This window comes from Lontra canadensis, unplaced genomic scaffold, assembly GCF_010015895.1.
Source record: "Lontra canadensis isolate GAN:19392208 unplaced genomic scaffold, GSC_riverotter_1.0 scaffold8, whole genome shotgun sequence".
Classification (NCBI taxonomy): domain Eukaryota; kingdom Metazoa; phylum Chordata; class Mammalia; order Carnivora; family Mustelidae; genus Lontra; species Lontra canadensis.
In genome coordinates, this window is record NW_022631002.1 from 17,613,867 (window position 1) to 17,621,252 (window position 7,386).

A 7,386-nucleotide genomic window follows, 5' to 3' on the forward strand; every position below is an offset into this window, starting at 1 on the left:
GCTTGTGATCTCTCTGTGAAATAAATAAATAAATAAAATCTTAAAAAAAAGAAAAAGAAAAGGAAACTAGCACCATTTGCTTGGCTTACTACAGACCCTCCATCTTTAGCCACCTTTCCTCTCTTAATCCACTCAGGCCAGAGCCTGATCTAAGTTCCTTGCAAGGGAACTTAAAATTGGGAGAAAGAGAAATTATACTCTCTGCATATGTATATGTTATACACAGTGACTATGTTGTAAATCATGTCCATATAATGTATAGGTCTGTTTTCTAATTCTGTTCCGTTTATTTATTTATCACAGTATCAATACCACAGTGTCTTAATTTCAGTAACTTTCAAACAAGTCTTGCTATCTGGTAGAATGAGTTCTGTCACTTTAAGCGTATCCTTTCAGTTGGTGTTTGATCAGATAAGTAGATCCACTAGGAATGATATAAAATAAGAGACTTATTATAGGGATTGGACTTTTTGCAAATGTAGGAACCAATGGAAAAATCTATGCAAGGCTGTTTGTTAACTGTGCATCTGGTGTTGGGTCTTACTCTATACAGATAAGCCAGCCAGAAGTTAGGAGGGACAGCTAGATGTGAGGTGAAGGAGAACAAGGACAAACCGGGACAATGGGGTAGGGGAGAATATTGGTCCTTAAGCTCACACCATATAGAATGCAACTTACAATATAAAATTAATTTGAAGATGTTACTGATCCAAATGCAAAAAGCAAAAGAGTAAAACTCCTAGAAGATAATGTAGAAACATACTTTTGGTGACTTCAGCATAAAAAGCCTTAACAACAGAAGGAAAATATTGATAAATTGGATGACATTAAAATTAATAACTTATGTTTGCCATAAGGTACCATTAAAAAGAGTGAAAAAGCAAGCTATAGAGTAAGAGAAATTTTCAACATATATAACTGACAGAAGATTTATATCCAGAGACAGACAGTCCAATATAAAAATGGGCAAGATATAGGAACTTTATAAGAAAGGATATTCAAATGGCCAAGGAGAATATGAAAAGGTACTAAGCATTGTTAGCCACTAAGGAAATGCAAAATAAAACTCATAGTGAAGACAACTAAAAATTTCAACAGATGAACAGTACCAAGTGTTAGCAAGAATGTGGAGAAAAAAGCATACTTACACCCACTGCTTTGGAAGACACTTTGACATTTTTTACTAAAGTTGAAGACACATATGTCCAAGGACAGTTACACACAACTTGGAAGAATCTCTCAAAGTAATGCTGAGTCAAAATCAGCACAAAATAATACATCTCATATTATTTCATTATTTTATATGAAGTACAAAGACAGGCAAACGTGATCTATACCGTAACAGCCTGGGGGACGTAATTTCTGGAAGTGGGCATGAGGAAGGGCTTTTGGGTTTCTGGTAAAGTTCTATACCTTGATCTGAGTGCTGGTTGCATAGGTGTGTTTATTTTGTGAACATTCAGCATGCTATATACACATATGGTATGTGAATTTTTTTCTTTTTTTTCTAAATTTATTTTATTATTTTTAAAAGATTTTATTTATTCATTTGCCAGAGACAGGGAGAGAGAGAGAACAAGCAGGACGAGCAGAAGACAGAAGGAGAAGCAGAATCCCCACTGAGCAAGGAGCCAGATGTGGGACTCGATCCCAGGATCCTGGGATCATGACCTGAGCCAAAGGCAGACACTTAACCAACTGAGCCACCCTGAGGTGTCTGGTATGTGACACCCAGGTGTCCCGGTATGTGAATTTTTTTGTATGGATATATTTTTAAGATTTTTATTTATTTATTTGACAGAGATCACAAGTAGGCAGAGAGGCAGGCAGAGAGAGGAGGAAGCAGGTTTCATGCTGAGCAGAGAGACTGACATGAAGCTCGATCCCAGGACCCTGGGAATATGACCTGAGCTGAAGGCAGAGGCTTTAACCCACTGAGCCACCCAGGCGCCCCTGTATGGATATTTTTTGTCAACAAAAAGGTTTTGGAGATTCCTGGCTGGCTCAGTCGGAAGAGCACACAACCTTGATCTCCAGGTCTTGAGTTCAATTCCCACATTCAGCATAGAGCCTACTTAAAAAGCAAAATAAAAACCAGGAAAGGCTAAACTTAATTTTCAAAGATTCATCCTCAGGTTGACCCTTTAAATAGGCAAACAAGAAAGTGTTATCATCAAACTCAGATACTTAGAAAATACCTGAGTTACACCACTTTATGTGTCAATTATATCACAATTTACAACAAAACAAAACAAAACAAAACAAAGACTACTGTTACCTGGTAGCTCAATCTATTAAGCATCCAACTCACATTTTCGGCTCAGATCATGATCTCAGGATCGTGTGATCAAGTTCCCAGTAGGGGCTCCACAATCAGCAGGGAGTCTGCCTAGGATTTTGTCTCCCTCTCCCTCTGCCCCTCCCCCTTGCTCTTTTTTCCTCTCTCAAATAAATAAAATCTTTTTTTTTTTAATTCTCTCGGGATGCCTGGGTGACTCAGTTGGTTAAGAGTCTGCCTTCGGCTCAGGTCATGATCCTAGGGCTCTAGGATCAAAGCCCCATATCGGTTCCTCGATCAGCAGGGAATCTGCTTCTCCCTCTGCCTGACCCTCCCCGGCTGTCCTCTCTTTCTTTTCCTCTCTGACAAATAAACAAAATCTTTAAAAAAGAAAGAAAAAATTCTCTCCTTTTTACGCCCCTGCTCACGCATGTACATGTACTCATTCTCTCTTTCCCTAAAATAGATAAATAACATCTTTAAAAATAATAAAATAAAGATCTTATTTTTAAGTAATTCCTACAGCTAACACGGGGCTCGAACTCTTGACCCTGAGATCAAGAGTCACATGCTCCACCGACTGAGCCAGCCAAGTGCCCCTCATTTTAACCATTTGTAAGTGTATAAATCAGTGGCATTAATTACACCCACAAATGTACAAACATCATTGGTATTTCCAAAACTTTTTCATTATCCCAAACAAAAACTCTAATCATTAAGCAATAACCTCTATTCTTTTTCCAGTCTCTATGAGTTTATCTATTCTAGCTAACTTCTGTAAGTGGAATCATACATTTGTCCTTTTGCATCCAGCTTATTTCACTGAACCAAGTGTCTTCAAGGTTCATCTACATTGTAGCATATATCAGACTTCATTCCTTTTTTATGGCTGAATAATATTCCCTTAGGTGGGCAGATCAGTTTGTTATCCATACATCTGTTGAAGAAAACTAGGGTTGCCTCCATCTTTCAGCTGTGCGGTGAACAGTATCATACGGGCATCTGTTCAAGTCCTTGTTTCCAATTTTTTCATCTAGGGCTAAACTAGCCTCATTACTAAGGTGATGTCCTTCTGAAGATTCTAGCTAATGTCCCATATGTTAAAAGGTCTTTCACTGTAGATGGTGGGAACATGAACCATGTGAGCTACAGGAATTGTGGAACCTACTTCTTTCCAGTGGTTCTTTCTCTAGCCTTGACAGCTTCCTCTTACATGTGTGCAGATCAATCCTCTGGTAGACTGAAGGGGATCTGCTACAGATCTCTAGGCCTCTCTCTTTTCATGTAGCTTCCTCCTCTGGTATTCTATCCTGTGAATCTAGCTGCTTTGGCCTTCCAAAAAGCTGACTTTTTTTTCTCCTCAATGCAGCAAGATCACTGGGTTCCGTTTAGGTTTCCACCTTTCCTCCCACTCCCACGTTACAGCATGGAAATTATCTCTTAGGCAATAAGCTAGTGCTCTCATAGGGCTCCCATCATTTTTATTTTCCTTTCATCTAGGATCACAATCCTGCACTACCTATTGTCCAATGTCTGAAAATCATTGTTTTATACATTTTGTCCGGATTTCTATTTATGTTACACAGAGCGGTAAATTGGGCCCCTGTTATGCCATCATGGTTGGAAACACAAGTTATGTTGAGGTATTCCTCACCAATAATCAGTGTTTGTAAATATTCCAAGTATACTTAACAAAAATATGGAATTTTCCAATTATTGGATATCAAACTATATATACATGTCCAATTGTTCAAGTTCATTTATTGTATTATTAGAATCTTTTATACCCTTGTTGTTTTTTTCCTTGACCTCTTAGTGACCATGACAGTTGTGTTGAAATCTTCCACTGTGGTAGTGTATTTGTCAGTTTCTCCCTATAGTTCTAGCAATCTTTTTATTGATGTGAAATTCACATACCATAAAACTAACCATTTTAAAGTGTATAATTCAGTGGCATTTAGAACAGTCACAATGTTGTGCAACCACCACCTATCTTGTTCTAAAACATTTTAGTCCCCCTAAAAGGAAACCCTGTACACATTAAGCAGTTACTTCCCAACCCCTTGTTCCCCCAAGCACCAATCTGCTTTCTATCTCTATGGATTTACCTATTCCGGATATTTCTTACAAATGGAATCATACAAGATTTGACCTCCTGTGTCTGGCTTCTTACATTTAGCATGTTTTCAAGGCCCATTTATGTTGTACTTTTCCTCCATTTTTACTCTTTTGGGGGGGATTCCTATGGTGCAGATATTAGGATTTCTGTTTCTATCCTCCCATCTCTTTTTTGTTTTCCCTTTCATTCTTTTTTCTTTCTTCTTTTGGGAGGACTGTTTCATTTGGTCTTTCCAGTTTACTAATTCATTCTCAGCTATAACTTTCTGCTATCAGATCACCTATTGTGTTCTTCATTCCAAATATTATTGTGGTAACTTTAACACATGGTCCCATATTCCTTTGATACTTCTCTCATCCAGAGATAGATTCAGTGTCTCCCAACTCTCTCTGGAATCTGGGCTTGGTTATTGCTTGAGCAGTAAAATACAGCAGACGGGGGGCCTGGGTGGCTCAGTCGGTTAATCGTCTGTCTTCGGCTCAGGTTATGATACCAGGTCCTGGGAAAGAGCCCCGCACTGGGTTCTCTGCTCAGCAGGGAGCTTGCTTCCCCCTCTCCCTCTGTACCCCCCTGCTTCTGCTCTCTTGCTTTTTCTCTGTCAAGGAAATAAATGAAACCTTTTAAAAAATTTATTCAAAAAATAAATAAAGTAAAATATAGCCAAAATGATGCTGTGCCTGTTTCCAGACCTAGGCCTAGAGAAACTTCAGCTTCTACTCCCTGCTTCTTGGGACCCTCACTCATGGACTGCAGCCACTGTGCCATAAGGAAGCCAAGCAGCCCACGGAGAAGCCCTCATGCAAAGGACCCTGATCCACAGCCCCACTCAGCTCTCAGCCTACAGCCAGTACTAACTTGCTAGCCATGCGAGTGAGTCATCTTGGAAAAGGATCCTCTGGCCCCAGCTGATGTCACATGGAGTAGAGATGAGCTTTACTCAGCTAGCAGAGATATGAGCGAATATTTTTGTTGATTGTTGTTTTAAGTCCTTGTTGTTTTGGGGTAATTTGTTATGTAGCAATAGACCACAGAACAATTATATTTTTCATATCTTTCTACCTGTGCTTTTTTATGTTTTCTTGTTTCATGTTGTTAATATTCTCCCTTATTTTTATAATGTTTATTAGGCTAATTTGGAATTTTTGTTTCATGTGTTTGAAAACTTTTCCTGATAGTTATTTTCTTTTGAAATGTCTGTGTTCCCCAATGTTTTTTTCTTTTTGCCTGCAAGTACCCTGATGGTACAGGCTACTTGGACAGTTGATGGAATGGGGGAAGTTGTAGCCACAGAGTCCCTCAGAGTTCCTCAGAGTCCAAGGTTGTCAGCTGGGCTACAGTGGCCTATCTCCTCACACAGTACCTGACCCCACTCCTGAGGAGAGGCTGCTTGTTAGGGTGTATAGAAACCTTTGCAGAGCATTAGGGAAGACAGGAAGAGTGGGGACCTGTTCATTTTTTATTCAAAACATATGCTGGGGAAAGGGACTGAGAATACGAAGGTGACAAGACCAAAAGGGTCCTGAAGACCACAGCCTAGTGGGCACGAAAAATGTTAATCAAAGATCCCCAGTAACATTTGTCTCCTTGCAGAGGGTACTGGGAAGGGCAAGTGCCTAAGAAGAACCCAATCCAGAGGAGGGTGAGGTGGGGTGGACGCATGTGAGTCAGAGAAGTCTTCTGAGAAGGTGGTACTCCAGGGTGAGACCTCCCTTAATACCAGGGAGTTTGGCTAGCAAGAGTGGGGGCAGGGGGGTAGAAAGGCATTCTGTCAGAGCGAAGAGCAGGTAATGTGCAGTCAGGCTTTGAGTTTAGGGAAGTGAAAGAGGTCAGAAGACTGAGGCTGGGGAGGTTGGAGGGGCCAGATAAAACAGGGCCCCGTGGGCTAAGGGAAGAGAGAAGAGCACGTGCTTTCTCTTCAGAAGAGATGGCTCTACCATGAGCACTGGGAGAGAACAGGGAGTCCATTCAGAAGGCTGCCACTGTGGACAGCTGAAGGTGGCATGAAGGACAGGAGGTCAAGTCGACAGGCTCTAGATGGATGACTGTGGGGTAAGGGCCAAAGTGGTGGTCAGCTTGGAGGACCTCCTGAAGGACCCAGGGACGCTGATTCCTCATTCCACCCCAGAGTTGAAGCCCAGAGGAGGCAGCAGTCAGAGAGACACCACTGATTCTTCTCTGATGTTCTAAAGCTCTCTGAGCCACAAGAGAGGGGGGTGGGGGGAGGAGACAAATCAGTCTCTGGGCTCTGGGGTTTTCTGTTTGAGAAATAACTGAAAGGATAGCCTAGAAAGATAAAGATGTTAAAGGAAAGCCAACATGGATAAGTTAGTTATCTGAAGCACTGGAGTAGAAAGTGAAAGAAAAAAGTTAAGAGCACATAAGTAAACAATCTGGTAAAGGAACTCCCAGGAGGTAAAACAGTAAAAGAGAAAATTAAGATAAAAGAACTTGACTAAAGAACCCAATGTAGTGTCCCAAAGGGGTCAATGGGGCGGCAGAGGGGCATGGGTATCCTTCCCGCCAAGGAGGCAGCAGCCTTTGGGGAAGGGGCATGAAATCTCCAGCCTCCTCCAACAGGGAGAAACTGCCATGAGGGGCACAGTGTAGGGACGGCATCTTCTCCAGTTTGGTTTACAGAGACATGGAAGAGAAGGGGGAGACGAAGATGATGGGAATGGGGTGGGGATACCCAGGAATGTTGGGAGGCCCAGGGTAGGGCTGGGATGGCCTGTGCAGTCCTGTTCCAAACCTGCCTACTCTTTCCTGAGAAACAGAACTGTCCTCTACGCAGAAGCCCGTGCACCCCGAGCCCCATCTCATGGAGCGCATTTCCCCATCTTACAAGAATCACATCTAAGGCTCAGAGAGGGCGGTCCCTCAACCAAGGTCACACAGGAATTGGGCTCTCTGCAGGGCGGGGAGCTGCTAGGGGCACTGCTGGGGTTGGGGGGTGGGTGTCGCTTCGCCTAGGCCCCCCTCGGGGAGGAGC